We start from the raw sequence: 14,612 nt of genomic DNA, 5'->3' as shown, positions 1-14,612 counted from the left end.
TCATAATTCGGAGGGATAGAAAGTCAGGCTTCCTTTACCTTTTCCTTCTGTTCATAGACAGCATCTCCAAGAGCAATTTCCCCTCCACGTCTAAGTGTGGAGAGGCAGCTAGTGCGCATGCGTGTGCCGATGTACCCCAGCTGCAGCAAAATTACAGTGTTTCGCCTAGTGAGTATGCTCAGCCTGACTGTGTTATTCCTGATGCTAAGTCTTCTTTTCGGGATACAGCGCATGCTCCCACACTAAGTGTGAAAAGCCTCTTTGCACAGGTGCTTGCATTCCGTGCCGGGTCTAAGTCCTGTTTTGTGCCTAGACACCATGCTAAAGCTGATAGTCTTTTTTCAGAGACTGTATTTCATGCTACTGAGCATGCTCAGGCACTTCCTGCATCAGAGACTAGGTCCGGTAATGAACTCTTTGGCCCTGGCCCTGATGTGGGGGTCCCATATAGACCACAGGGCATCAGGTGTCCTCCCAAATGGCTTGCAGAGGCCCACACCTATGACTTGTCACCGCATTATTGATGGTCAGACGATGACTGGTGAGGTGTTTGGGTCATGGCAGCCATGAGGTCATCATTGAAGTTGCGGTTCCAAATAGGACGCTTGTTATGCCACTCATGACGTGTCACTCTACTTTTGTCTCCAGGAGGTGCATTGTGGTTCACCCTGGTTTGGGGCGGACCCAGGTTATAAAAGGGGCTGGAGCCAACAAGGAGGTGTGCAGTCTTCTATTATGCTCCGAAAGAGCACACCTCCATGTGTTGAACCCATTGCGGCTTTAGGCCAGAGGTAGGCAGGGATAGGGTGTCGATGCAGGCCACCACCACAGTTGGTAACGCAGAACGGTTAAGACCAGCTCCTGTCCTACCAGTCCTGCTTGTGCAGCCCAGTGGCATTAACAGGCCTGCTGCTGCTGATGCGCCTGCTGTCCACAGGTGTGCCCCTACGCACACGGTCAGCGTACTCAATGGCCCTTGTGTTGTTAACAGGGAGATCCTGGGCTGGGTGGGCATGTGGACCCTTTGACGCTAACAGGGCTCCCAGTCTCCAGATCCGAATGGCGTCTAACTCGGTTCAGGCTACTATTAGTTTCATAGCCATACAGCTCTGTATCCTCCACCAAACCTTCCAGTTGCCAACCTCTCCTTTTCCAACTGGGAGCACGGTGGACACTGACTGCTGATGGGGATATATACCTTTCTCTTTCTTTTCTTATTAATCTTCGTTATATAGCGGTCACAGATTATATACCACTTTATCCAAATCTGCCAGTCCCACTGTAACAGATGGTGTTTCTTCAGCAAATGTTACAGTTGCTTAACCACCAAATCCACGGACCAAAACTTTTTTCCCCTTTCCAACACACCTGTTCCCCTTTCCAACAGCATCTGTCCTTTTTCAACTCATTTTGGGATATGACCAAAAGTGCAACTGTGCAGGGACACCGTACTCAACGCCATCTCAGCACAGCAGCCATCCCTCGGTCCCTCCGATGTGGACAAGTAAAAGACCATTTCCTCCTATCCATGACAAAGCGTTGAGATTCACTCTGTGCAGCACTGGTGTTTAGTGGAAAGGTAGATCTAAGATTGCGTACCACATTCTGCAGATACTCCTGTATACGTGCGTCCATTTCTATGGCAGGAATTAGTTCGCCAAATTTTGTCTTGTACCGGGGATCTAACAGTGTGGCAACCCAGTATTCAGGATTACTTCAAATTCATACAATCCGAGGGTCATGTAGGTAGTGCAGCAAGAAGGCGCTCATGTGTCTTGTGCATCCAGGAGGATATAACAATGGTCTGCACTCAATTTAAAGAAGATGGCGGTGCACGTGAAAAGAGGGCAATGCCCTAAAGTCATATAATAATAGATTCACTGCACTCAATATGTAAATTTGCACGAAGGTGAAAAATCATTTATTTTAAACAGGTGATCAAGCAACATCCAACCGACGTTTCGACCCACCTGGGTCTTAGTCAAGTCGCTGTATAATAGGTGACTGAAGGGTGAGGGATGATGTGCACTGAAGCATAGACGTACATGGAAAAAGTGCCTTGGGGATATATATGTTTGTTATGCAGGCGCAGCAGCGCTATTGCTATTAGAATGGGGGCACAAGAACGTCGGTTGGATGTTGCTTGATCACCTGTTTAAAATAAATTATTTTTCACCTTCGTGCAAATTTACATATTGAGTGCAGTGAATCTATTATTATATTGTGCATCCAGGAAGACCAAGTCCTTGGTGTGTTGGTGGCAGAGAGGTGAGAATCGTGCATCCTTCCTCTGCCCTCTCCCCACAACCTCGCACAACCGAAATGTGAGCAAGCTCTCACTCATCTGCTGAGTCTTCCATGCCCATCGCCAGTTCGTCCTCCATTTCTTCATGGGCTCCTGCACTTTCATCAACATTTTTTGCTGATACTATGCGCCCTTGTTAATCCCTCTCCCTCACCATGAATGCCGCATAGGTGCCGCTGACCATCTGGACCTCGTAGATCTTGTTATCCCTTCCGCATATGACTCCTCCTGTACTTCCTCCCCTTCCTCATGTCCCAACACCTGACTCCGAATAATAATTACAGTGTGCTCCATCATGTAGATGACCAGAATTGTCACGCTGAGAATGACATTGCCAGTGCTAAACATCTTCGTCGACATTTGTAAACTGTGTAGCAGGGTACATAGGTCCTTGATCTGACACCACTCCAGCAGCGTGATCTGCACCACCTCTGGATCAAGTTATCCCAGGCTATATGTCATACCGTATTTCAGCAGGGCTCTGCGGTGCTGCCACACACGCTGCAACATGTGCAGATTCCAATTCCTGCGTGTCGGAACATCGCATTTCCGGCGTTTAACTGCCAGACCCTAAGACTTCCGGAGTGATGAAAGTTGTTGAGCTGCTGTGTGTGCACGATGGAAGTGAGCACATAGCGAGCGTGCCCGCTGCACAAGGCCATGTAGGCCGTGATGGTGTTTTAAAAATTGCTGGAGAATTCTGTTCAACACGTGAGCCATACAAGGCACGTGTGTCACATTGCCCTGAGGATGGCCCGCAGCCAGGTTTGCATCATTGCCGCACACGGCTGTTAAGTCACCAACGGAGTCCGCTCCGTCAATTTGTACTCCGGTCGCCAGGTGACAGCGTGTTCCTTTCATGAATAGTGCTGATGATGGGAGAGTAGTCGATGCCAGCGGCGCAGGTGGACGCAGGTTAAGCTCACCCACTGGGCTGCATTACCTTGACAGATGCAGAATCTCTGGCTGAATGTAGCTGGTGGGTATCTCACAGATGAAATACCATCATTCAGCTACAACCAATGGGAAGACACCACACCCTTTTTTATGCCCATCCTGTCTGCAGACCACTGCCAGACATAGCTATGAACCTCTGGTTAATTTTACCCCCAGTTCAGTTTTATGATTTTGTGTGCTTGTTACCTGACTACTTTTCCTGCTTGCTGTTTATGTACCTTGTTGGCCGATCCGCATTTCACCTCTGCTTGTTTTCCGATTAAGTCCTGGCCGTCCCATTCTGTTCCTGTTCCTCAATTAATGTTTTGACCCTGCCTGACTACTATTCTCTGGAATAGCGGTGTGACTCACATTTCCCATACATTTCAAAGTAAAACTTTGACCGCCTGATGGCATTGAGCTCTGCTGCCAGCATAGTAAGGAGGTGTGTGGTAGTCCTTGTGCGCAGTTGCAAGGAAGGGTGGCCTGACCACACAGGGTTTGCGCCAAGGTGGAGGACCCACACGAGGTTGAAGAGGCAGAAGCAGTGTATTAACTTCTACATACAGAAGAAGGATTGAAACAACTCGTGGGGACGGCAAGACTTGTACAGCAGACCCTTCTCCATCTCTCACCATAGTTTGCCAGTGCCCAGTCAGTGACATGTAATGACCCTGTCTATGCTTACTGGTCCAAGTATCTGTGTTGAAATGCACCCTGTCGCACACAGATTTTCTCAAGGAAGTGGTGATGTTGTGTGCGACATGCTGGTGTAGCGCGGGCATGCTTTTCTTGGAGAAGCAGTGGTGATTGGGCATCTGGTACTGGGGCACAGCGACAGACATAAGGTCTCTAAAATCCTGTGTGTCCACTAGGCGGAAAGGCAGCATTTCGGTAGCCAACAGCTTACAGAGGGAGAGAGTCAACCACTTAGCTTTGTCATGGGTCGCAGGAAGTGGCCTTTTATTTGACCACATCTGAGGGACAGAGATCTGGCTGCTGTCTGTAGACGGTGTTGAGTAGGGTGTCCCTGGAAAAATGCAGGTTTGTGAGGAAAGTGCAGGCGGAGACATGATGTTGCCTTCATCTTGCCTTCAGATCTGTTCATCTTGTATCATTTTTAAAAAACACAGCAAGCAAGGGTTACTCCAAGCGGAGTCTCCCTTTTTTCCAAAAATTGGGCACACAGACACCCCATCAGTGGCAGCACTTGTGCCCTAGTTGCAAACAGGATGTTTTGATTTGCATCAAGCACATTCAAAAATACGCCATAATTAACCGTCCCCAGCATGACACCGGGGTAGGTAGATAAAGTCTTTGCTGAACCATGACTTGGTCATCTTGGCTCCTTTTAAAAACAATGTAAGCAAGGGTTACTCCAAGCGGAGCCTCCCTTTTTTCCAAAAATTGTGCCCCACACACACCCACCCATTCAGTGGCAGCAGTTGTGCCATAGTTGTACACTTCACAGCTAGATTTGCATCAAGCACATTCCAAATCCACAAGCATTTACTCTCCCCAGGATGACACAGGGGTTGTAAATTCCTTCTGGATCCATGACTTGTTAATTTTGATGAACGTCAGTCTGTCCACATTGTCACTGGACAGACGCGTGCGCTTATCTGTCAGCACACACCCAGCAGCACTGAAGACACGTTCAGAGACAACGCTGGCAGCTGGACACGACAAAATCTCCAAGGCGTAACTGGATAGCTCTGGCCATTTTTCTAGATTTGAAGCCCAAAATAAGCAAGGCTCTATTTGCAAAGTCATGGCATCGATGTTCATTTGTAGATACTCCTGTATCATCCTCTCCAGCCGTTGACTATGTGTCAGACTTGTTGTCTCTGGTGGCCTTGCAAAGGAGGGTCTAAAAAAATTATGAAAAGATTCCATTAAATTGCTGTTACCAGCACCAGATACGGTCCTACTGGTACGTGTAGACTGTTGAAGATGACGAGACCGTCCCATGTTTGTCAAGTTACAACTGGGAGATTCACTCCCTGCACCTGCACGGTTGTTTGGTGGAAAAGCGGATCTAAGATCGAGTAACAGCTTCTGCTGATACTCCTGCATAAGTGCGTCCCTTTCTATGGCTGGAATTATGTCACAAAATTTGGACTTGTACCGGGGATCTAATAGTGTGGCAAGCCAGTAGTCATCATCACTTCTAATTTTGACAATACGAGGGTCATGTTGGAGGTAGTGCAACAAGAAGGCACTCATGTGTCTTGCGCAGCCATGCGGACCAAGTCCACGCTGTGTTTGTGGCATAGAGGTGCTAACCGTTCTTTCTTCCTCTGACATCTCCCCCCAACCTCTTTCAACTGAAATTTGACCAAGGTCCCCCTCATCTGCTGAGTCTTCCATGTCCATGGACAGTTCGTCCTCCATATCTTCATGTCCTCCTGCACCTTCCTCAACATCTCGCCTGCTACCATGCACCCTTGTTGATCCCTGTCCCCCATGGTCCCATGCCTGGCGCCTTGGTGATGATGAACGTCTGGACCTTGGTGATGTTGTTGTGTCTTGCACATATGAATCCTCCTGTAGTTCCTCCCCTTCCTGTTGTCCCACCCCCTGACTCTGAATAGTGTTTAGCGTGTGCTCCAGCATGTAAATGACTGGAATCGTCATGCTGATAATGGCATTGTCAGCGCTAAACATATTCGTCGCCATGTCGAAACTGTGCAGAAAGGTGCATAGGTCCTTGATCTGAGACCACTCTAGCAGTGTAATCTGCCCCACCTCTGCATCTCATTGGCCTAGGCTATACGTCATGACGTAATGCACCAGGGCTCGGTGGTGCTGTCACTGTATCATGTGGAGAGTCGAATTCCAGCATGTCGATACATCGCATTTCAGGTGATGAACCGGCAGGCTGAAAGACTTCTGGAGCAATGCAAGTCAAGTCAGCTGCGGCGTTTAAACGGCAGAAGTGAGCAGAGAGTGACCATGCCCTGTGCAGAAGCCCATCTAGGCCGTGATAGTGGGTTAAAATTGCTGGACAACAAGGTTAAACACGTGAGCCATACAAGGCACGTGTGCCAGCTTGCCCAGGCGAAGGGCCGCACCCAGGTTTGCAGCATTGTCGCACACGGCTTTACCAGGCTGCAGGTTGAGTGGAGACAACCATTTATTAAACTCGGACCGCAGAGCTGACCACAACTCCTCAGCTGTGTGACTCTTATTCCCAAGACATGTCAAGCTAAAGACCGCCTGATGCCGTTGCGCTCTGCTGCCAGCATAGTAATGAGGGTTGCGTGATTCCTTCTGCGCAGTGAGAACGCTGGTGGCCTGACCAGGCAGGCTTGGGGCGGAGGTGGAGGACCCAGATGAGGTGGAGGATGCAGAAGCAGTGGCGGAACTTGGACAGACAGAGGATTGACACACAAGTCGTGGGGACGGCAAGACTTGTGCAGCAGACCCTTCACCATCTATCACCATAGTTACCCAGTGGCCAGTCAGCGACATGTAACGTCCCTGTCCATGCTTACTGGTCCAAGTATCGGTGGTGAAATGCACCCGTTCACACACAGAGTTTCTCAAGGAAGTGGTGATGTTGTGTGCGACATGCTGGTGTAGCGCGGGCACACCTTTCTTAGAGAAGTAGTGGCGACTAGGCATCTGGTACTGGGGCACAGCGACAGACATAAGGTCTCTAAAATCCTGTGTGTCCACTAGGCGGAAAGGCAGCATTTCGGTAGCCAACAGCTTACAGAGGGATAGAGTCAACCTCTTAGCTTTGTCATGGGTCGCAGGAAGTGGCCTTTTATTTGACCACATCTGAGGGACAGAGATCTGGCTGCTGTGTGTAGACGGTGTTGAGTAGGGTGTCCCTGGAAAAATGCAGGTTTGTGAGGAAAGTGCAGGCGGAGACATGATGTTGCCTTCATCCAACGTTGGTGCTCTCGATGTTTGAGAGAGCTGTACACAATCACTTGTTTCCCCTTCCAAACCAACTGACGACCTACCAAGCAAACTGCCTGTTGCGGTTACAGTGGTGGAAGTTCTGGGTGGAAAAACAGGTGTGACAGCTGTCCCCACAGTCCTAGAAGATGACGAGCGCGCGGATGCACTGGAAGGGGCAGGCGGTGGATGGTTGGCTCCGCTAGGCCGCATTGCAGCACGGTGAGCTTCCCACCAGGCCATATGATATTTATTCATGTGACGATTCATGGAAGAAGTTTTCAAACTGCTGAGGTTTTGACCTCTACTAAGATAACCATGCCAAATGTTACAGATCACATAATTTGGGCGATCTTTTTTTATGTCAAAAAAGGACCAGGCTAGGCAAGGCTTAGAGGCCATGCGACCTGTTGATCCACCCCGAATAATGCTCAGAGGCAGAGTGGTGGCTGAGGATGCAGTTGTAGACGTGCTACCAGTGCTCCGACAGTGTCCAGGAAGGCGCAAGGTTACTTCGTCGTCGGTTGCATCCTCCTCCACCGCCTCTGTTGACCTCCTCGAGTGTCTGACTGTGGGTTGACAGTAGGTGGGATCTAGAACTTCATCATCAATTGTTGTGTTTGCACTCCCCTCCCCCTCAGACCGAGCCTCTTCTTGCCCTGACCGAATATTTAAGTTGTCATCCCAATCGGGTATCTGCGTCTCATCTTCATCAGTATGTTCCTCATTGTCTATAACCACAGTTGTTGGAAAGGCAGCATTTTGGTAGCCAACAGTTTGCAGATGATGAAAGTCAACCTCCAAGCCATGTCATGCCCTTCTAAAAGCATGTAAAACACAGTGATGGGACTCCAACCACAGTCTCCCTCGTTTACACTAACTGTACCACACACACCCCACTTGACTGGCATCGGTTGAGCCCCCTTTTGAAAAAGAAACAGATGCTTTGCATGAAGCACTCTCAAAAATACGCGTGCCTTTCCCGTCCCCTGGCTGACCCAGGGGAAGAAAAGTCCGTTGAGAGCCATGACTTGTTCATCTTGGTTCTTTTAGAGACACAGCGAGGGGACTCCAACCACAGTCTCCCTCGTTTACACTAACTGTGCCACACACACCCCACTTGACTGGCATCGGTTGACCCCCCTTTTGAAAAATAAAAAGATGCTTTGCATGAAGCACTCTCAAAAATACGCGTGCCTTTCCCGTCCCCTGGCTGACCCAGGGGAAGAAAAGTCCGCTGAGAGCCATGACTTGTTCATCTTGTTTCTTTTAGAAACACAGCGAGGGGACTGCAACCACAGTCTCCCTCGTTTACACTAACTGTGCCACACACACCCCTCTTGACTGACATCAGTTGATGCCCCTTTTCAAAATGAAAAAGATGCTTTGCATGAAGCACTCTCAAAAATACGCGTGCCTTTCCCGTCCCCTGGCTGACCCAGGGGAAGAAAAGTCCTCTGAGAGCCATGACTTGTTCATCTTGGTTCTTTTAGAGACACAGCGAGGGGACTCCAACCACAGTCTCTCTCGTTTCCACTAACTGGGCCACACACACCCCACTTGACTGGCATCGGTTGAGCCCCCTTTTGAAAAAGAAAAAGATGCTTTGCATGAAGCACTCTCAAAAATACGCGTGCCTTTCCCGTCCCCTGGCTGACCCAGGGGAAGAAAAGTCCGCTGAGAGCCATGACTTGTTCATCTTGGTTCTTTTAGAGACACAGCGAGGGGACTCCAACCACAGTCTCCCTCGTTTACACTAACTGTGCCACACACACCCCACTTGACCGGCATCGGTTGACCCCCCTTTTGAAAAAGAAAAAGATGCTTTGCATGAAGCACTCTCAAAAATACGCGTGCCTTTCCCATCCCCTGGCTGACCCAGGGGAAGAAAAGTCCTCTGAGAGCCATGTCCACATTGTCAGTGGACAGACACGTGTGCTTATCTGCCAGCAGACCCCCAGCAGCACTGAAGACAGGTTCCGAGAGAACGCTGGCTGCAGGACACGACAAGATCCCCAAGGCGTACGTGGCGAGCTCAGGCAATTTATCCAGATTGGAAGTCTAAAATGAGCAGGGCTCAAGTTGCACAATAATGGAATCGATGTTTCCTTGCATATACTCATATATCTGTGTGTCCTCCTCTTTTTCCTTGTCCAGCTGTTTTGTTTTCGCATGAGTATATGTCCTTGTCACTTTCCCATGTGTTTGAGTTGTTTGTCACCTTTTGGACACCTTTGAGGGTGTTTTCTAGGTGTTTTTCTGTGTTTGTGATTGCCTGCCATTGTTTCCTATGCAGTTCGAGTTCGGTTTGTCGAACGTTCGACGAACCGAACTCGAACGGGACCCCCGTTCGGCGAGCCGACCTCGAGCCGAACCGGGACCGGTTCGCTCATCTCTACTGGTGAGTCTTTCCAGGGGGAGAAACCACCTAAAAATTAGCATAGGGGGCCTGCAGTCAGGTGGCAGCATCTCAAATTTTGGCTGCAGTGCCCCTCAGACTGCCAGGACCCAAACACCACCTTTTCCCCCCTAGAAAGACACCACACAGTTCTTTATAAGTTAAATTACTTTTATTTTCACTTATTTACTTATGGAGAGGCATAGGGAAAAAACACTCTCATCTTTTACTTTGGCATAAATTTTGCTCGCAGCTTCTAAATTAGGCATTACCAGCCAACACCATGGGGTTTTGGGAAATTTTCCGCCACCAGCCATCCGGTGCGGGTATTTTACCACCACTTTTCCTACCCCTTCCGCCAAGGAGCAGCACAGCGCTAGCAAGCTGCGACCCCCCAAAAAAAACACAGTACCTGAGCCATCTCCTCGCACATTCCCACTACCAACACATCCGAAACAGCATCATTGAAGATGCACCCGCTCCCTCATAAGGACAGCAAAGTTAATACCTTCCAGCTGGCGGTACCACACCAACAATTTTTTTTTTTTTTTTATATATATTTTCCAGAATCAACTTAGGTAGGCACTGGTTGCCTGTGCGCCAAGGACAGCCCCGTAACACCTCCGTCCTTAGATACGTTCCAATATGAGCTGAAAATCACCTCTGGCTGGCCCATCTTAAATTAGGAAAATAACAGGGAAAGTTGTACATCTCTGACCGGATGAGGGTACGAGGCGGAGCGCAGCTAGGTGGCAGGAGACCAGATCTGTGACACCTACTTGGGTCGCCAAATCAACTGAGGAGGGCGGCTCACCAATCCTGAACACCTCAGGTAGTGCACTCAGCTAAACCAGCCCCCGGCAACTTCTCCAATCACCATCCAGGTCAATGGAAACCAGGACCAACCGCCAGGGTGAGGATCAGCTTTTCACACTTCCCAAAAAGTATGGGCATGACCTAAGCTCGAACACTAGGCCGACTTACATCTGAAAAGGAAACATTGTCAGAAAGGAATACTCTCAAAACCAGCAAAATTCTCATAACCAACAGACCCTCTTCCCCTTGGGGTGGATTTGGCAAAACCACACGTACGGGTTTTTTGTTTTTTTTTTAAATAAAATACACAAATCTGGAACGTATGTAATGTTACACTAGCCTATATAACAGTCAGTAGCCTGTTGCGCGTCTACTAGTGGACGTTTGTTTGTTGTTGTTTTTTTGGTTTTTTTTTTAAAAACACAGCACAAACGTCTCTCAAAAATACATTTGCATTGTCAACCCCATCCCATTGAAACCATGCTCATACACACTTGCCCCAAAGCCTCAGGAGCGCCCCAGTTCTGGAGAGGGAGGGAGGGGGGGTTTACAACCCAGGTACTGCAGCTGGCGAATCCATAATAAACAGCCATCACCGTATTACCGCCAAAAATTGACCGCTAAATATGGGAAAAAGTCTTCGTGGTTAAAAAATGCTCCATGTCGCCCCTGTTCGTCTAAGGGCCATCACTAACACCCTCAGGCATACCCACCAGGGGTGAGGGAGAATGATTCCAAAACTGTGAAGGAAGAACAAGCTTGACTAGACAGACTTATGTCTTTCTTCAACTTATGTGACTATGCTTTAAGAGCAAATCCGCAATGGGCATAACCGCCCAGCCCGGTACCTTTTATTAGGTCGACAAACAGCTAGGAAGTATTAGTCCTCCTAACATCCATCCACTTGCCGCTAATCCACTAACTTTTCAATACCGTGGGTCCCACTAGGCCTTGGTCACGCAGGTCCGGTTCCGCAACTGAAAAATTGGCGAGGCAAAACCCCATACCAGTTTGCTCACAACAGGCAAAAATGGTGCTCGTTGGTGAAGTAGAATCACTAAATACTGCCGGTTATATATTAGCAAGGGATCGTTTGAAAATCATCATGCTCTTCACCCACCTGATAAACCCCACTCACTGCATACCTTACTATAGGCCCATCATGTCTGTGTTGTAACAGGAGGCCGGGTCATTGGCCTCCTTTCACTGGGAATACCACTACGAATTTAAGGAATCAAACCCTTGGTCCTGCCAGCGGACGGAGTTAACGAAAATACCTGGGATTGGAAAAGCAATAGGGTGAAAAAAAAATGCTATCACGACAACTGGATATCTGTTCTGACTATAACCTTTCATTGGCTGATGTGCATACTAAAAACCGAAAAGCCTAATCAGCCCACTTACTGATGAGGGAAGTTGTAAACAGGTGGCTAGACGTTTTTTTCCCGGGCTTGGTAAACCAACTAGTAATACCACTTTTGGAGTCTTCCCTCACCCCCTTTTCCAACTCCAACCTACTTGGGGGAAAGTCACAGCCAGGGGGTAGGTTTCTCGAAACATGGCCCCTAGGCCGAGCAGACTGACTTTTTTTTTTTTTTAAAACCCTGTTGTGTTGAAAACAAGCCCAAGAACAGCTGGATCTGCTGCTGTTAAATACACCACATAACGATTTGACCGTTCCTGCTCTTGAAGCGAATATAGCCATTGAAGCTTAAAGAAAAATTCAGCTACACCATCAGTTCCTCCTTTTCAGGTGCCTGATTCCATGTAGCGGAAAATAAAGTTTAATCTTTCCGCACCTAGGATTGGACCAATGTACCAATACCGGGTAACGTGACCCTGCCGCTTAGTCATACACTGGGCAGCCTAGGAAAGGCGCCTTGGAAACAATAACAGCAATAGAAAATGACCTTACCCGCAAAGTTGAGATTCATACCTGTGGATCCGCAGGGGCTGAAAGATAACAAACCTCTAATAGCCGATAAAAACTATTTCCATGCGGCAAAACCTTCCAAAACGAAAGGCAAACCCAAAAGGAAGGGGATTTTTTTATATACATTTTTTTTTAATAATTCATTATAGGTGCTTCAAATAATGAAGCTACTTGGCACCCTCTATAGTATAGTATTAGAATGATTGCTGTCTAATAAAACATTGGAAAACACTTGTCAGTTGTACACACCTGAGACCAAAACTAAAATTGTTTTTTTTTTTTGAGAATATTTATGTGGACGTAGTTGCTCAGGAAATATTACTGAGCATAGTTATGCAATTACATAAAAATGCCAATTTTCGTATCTCACATGTTCTTTTTTGTCTGTTAAAATGAAAATCCAACAAGCACGAAAATGCACAGAAATACACTTTGCTATTACCATAAAATTATCAGTGACCAACATAGCTCCCATTTTTGCAGCTACAGCGCTAAGTTAGAGTGTATAACAAGGGAAGGGGGGGTGAGATCCTGTGAGCCCAACATATTGAAACCCCTCTATAAATCACTTGACAGGCCACATCTAAAATCTGGGATCCAGTTTGTGCTTGACTTTTTTTTTTTTTTATAAAAAAGGCGGTGGGTGTGCATTCTGAAATTAGTCGGTTCAAGGAGACAACTATATTGCAAGGAATGGAGGAGGAGATCTCATTTATATGCATAAATACGTGTGTGGTCAATATAAAGGACTGGAACATTACTTCCTCCTCTGCAGCTAAATGGGAAGGGTTCTTTACACTTAGAGCAGTCAGACTGTGGAATGCTGACCACAAGAGGTAGTAATGGCAGATACTATAACAGCTTTTTCAACGGGTGTATGATTTCCTCAGTACACCTATGGTGTTGGTCACACATAACTTAGTTACAGAATGTTGAATTGAGAGGAAAACCTGTTGCCTAGTGACATCACGTGACCCCTCCCCCAAGGCGCTTATTCCACCCCGCAATCCCACATAATGATACTTGCCAGATTGTGCAGGAAAAAAGGGGGGGCCAGACTCTGGATGTTCCTTGCCCAATTCCAACAGCAACTCCGCTGTCCAGGCCAATGTACACTCTGATGATCTTCATCCTGCCGCGGGACCGCACCGGGGCTTAGTCTGAAGAAAAAAAGGGGTCTAAATCTAAACATATGACCCTGCTACTCTGACACTCATGACGCCCGGAGCCCCGACACCCGTGCAGATCCCCAGGTGAAGAGGACAGAGTCCGGTCAAAGCCGCTACCCACGGAAGGGGAGGTGGGGGGTTTGTTCAAATGAGTGAGGGTTGTTCATCCTAAGGTGTGACGCCGACCCCTAGAGAGTGGGGGGGGGTGTTTGTGAAAATCACTGGCACTAGTGGAGGAGGCAGGGTATCAGCAGGTGGAGGCTATGTCACCCGCTGCAACTCTCCTTGCAATCTGCCAATGCACGTCTCGGCTTACCTTCCCCCCCCCCCAATCTGCACGGTTGAAGTGAGCCTGACTATACCCCTTAATTCAACCCACTGGCCGGGATACCCAGTTGACCCGTGGCTCCTTCATGACTAGCAGCTTTTTTGTTTTTCATTGTTATTTTTTATTTTTTTTTTTTATATATAATTTATTTATTTATATACAGTATATATATATATATTTTTTAAAATTTTCTTGGGGATACCAATAGGGGAGGGGTGGATTCTGCTGACTTCTGCAGTCAGCGCATACACCAATGCAGCGCCTCCAATCTGCACTGCATCAGAGGCTGCGCCCATCCGCAGCCTGCCCCCGCAATCTCCCCTGTACCTGCTGTGACAGAGCGGCGGTGGAGGGGGCAGGGGCACGGGGTTTGTTACTCCCGAAAGGCCGGCGAATCCACCGCTGCAGCGCTTCCACCTGCGCTGCATTAGGGACCGCGTCGGCTCACAGCCTGCACCCGTACCTCCTGCTGGCGGTGGCAGGGTGGCGGGTGGGCGGCGCCATAAGCAAGGAACGCTTTCGCGCTCTTTTTCAAACTTAGCAGCGGGCTCAAGCTGACCAGTGGGTGGGTAGTTCCCGCAGAACGCCGCTCGCCGGCACACCTAGCTTGAACCTCAGCAGGGAGGAAGCCTCTCACAACTAACGGCGTCGTGAAACAAGACGCTTCCCTCCCTGCTGATGGGGGTTTTGTGACGGACAGTGAGCACAAGTGGACCGGTGGGCAGGCATTTCCCTGAGAACACCACCCGCCGGCACATGTCGCTTATGCCTCAGCAGGGAAGGAGCCGCTCCCAGCTAAAGCGCCGTGGGCAAAAAAC

The sequence above is a fragment of the Anomaloglossus baeobatrachus genome, chromosome 10 (assembly GCF_048569485.1).
Source record: "Anomaloglossus baeobatrachus isolate aAnoBae1 chromosome 10, aAnoBae1.hap1, whole genome shotgun sequence".
In the NCBI taxonomy this organism is placed as follows: domain Eukaryota; kingdom Metazoa; phylum Chordata; class Amphibia; order Anura; family Aromobatidae; genus Anomaloglossus; species Anomaloglossus baeobatrachus.
This window is presented reverse-complemented; position numbering follows the sequence as displayed.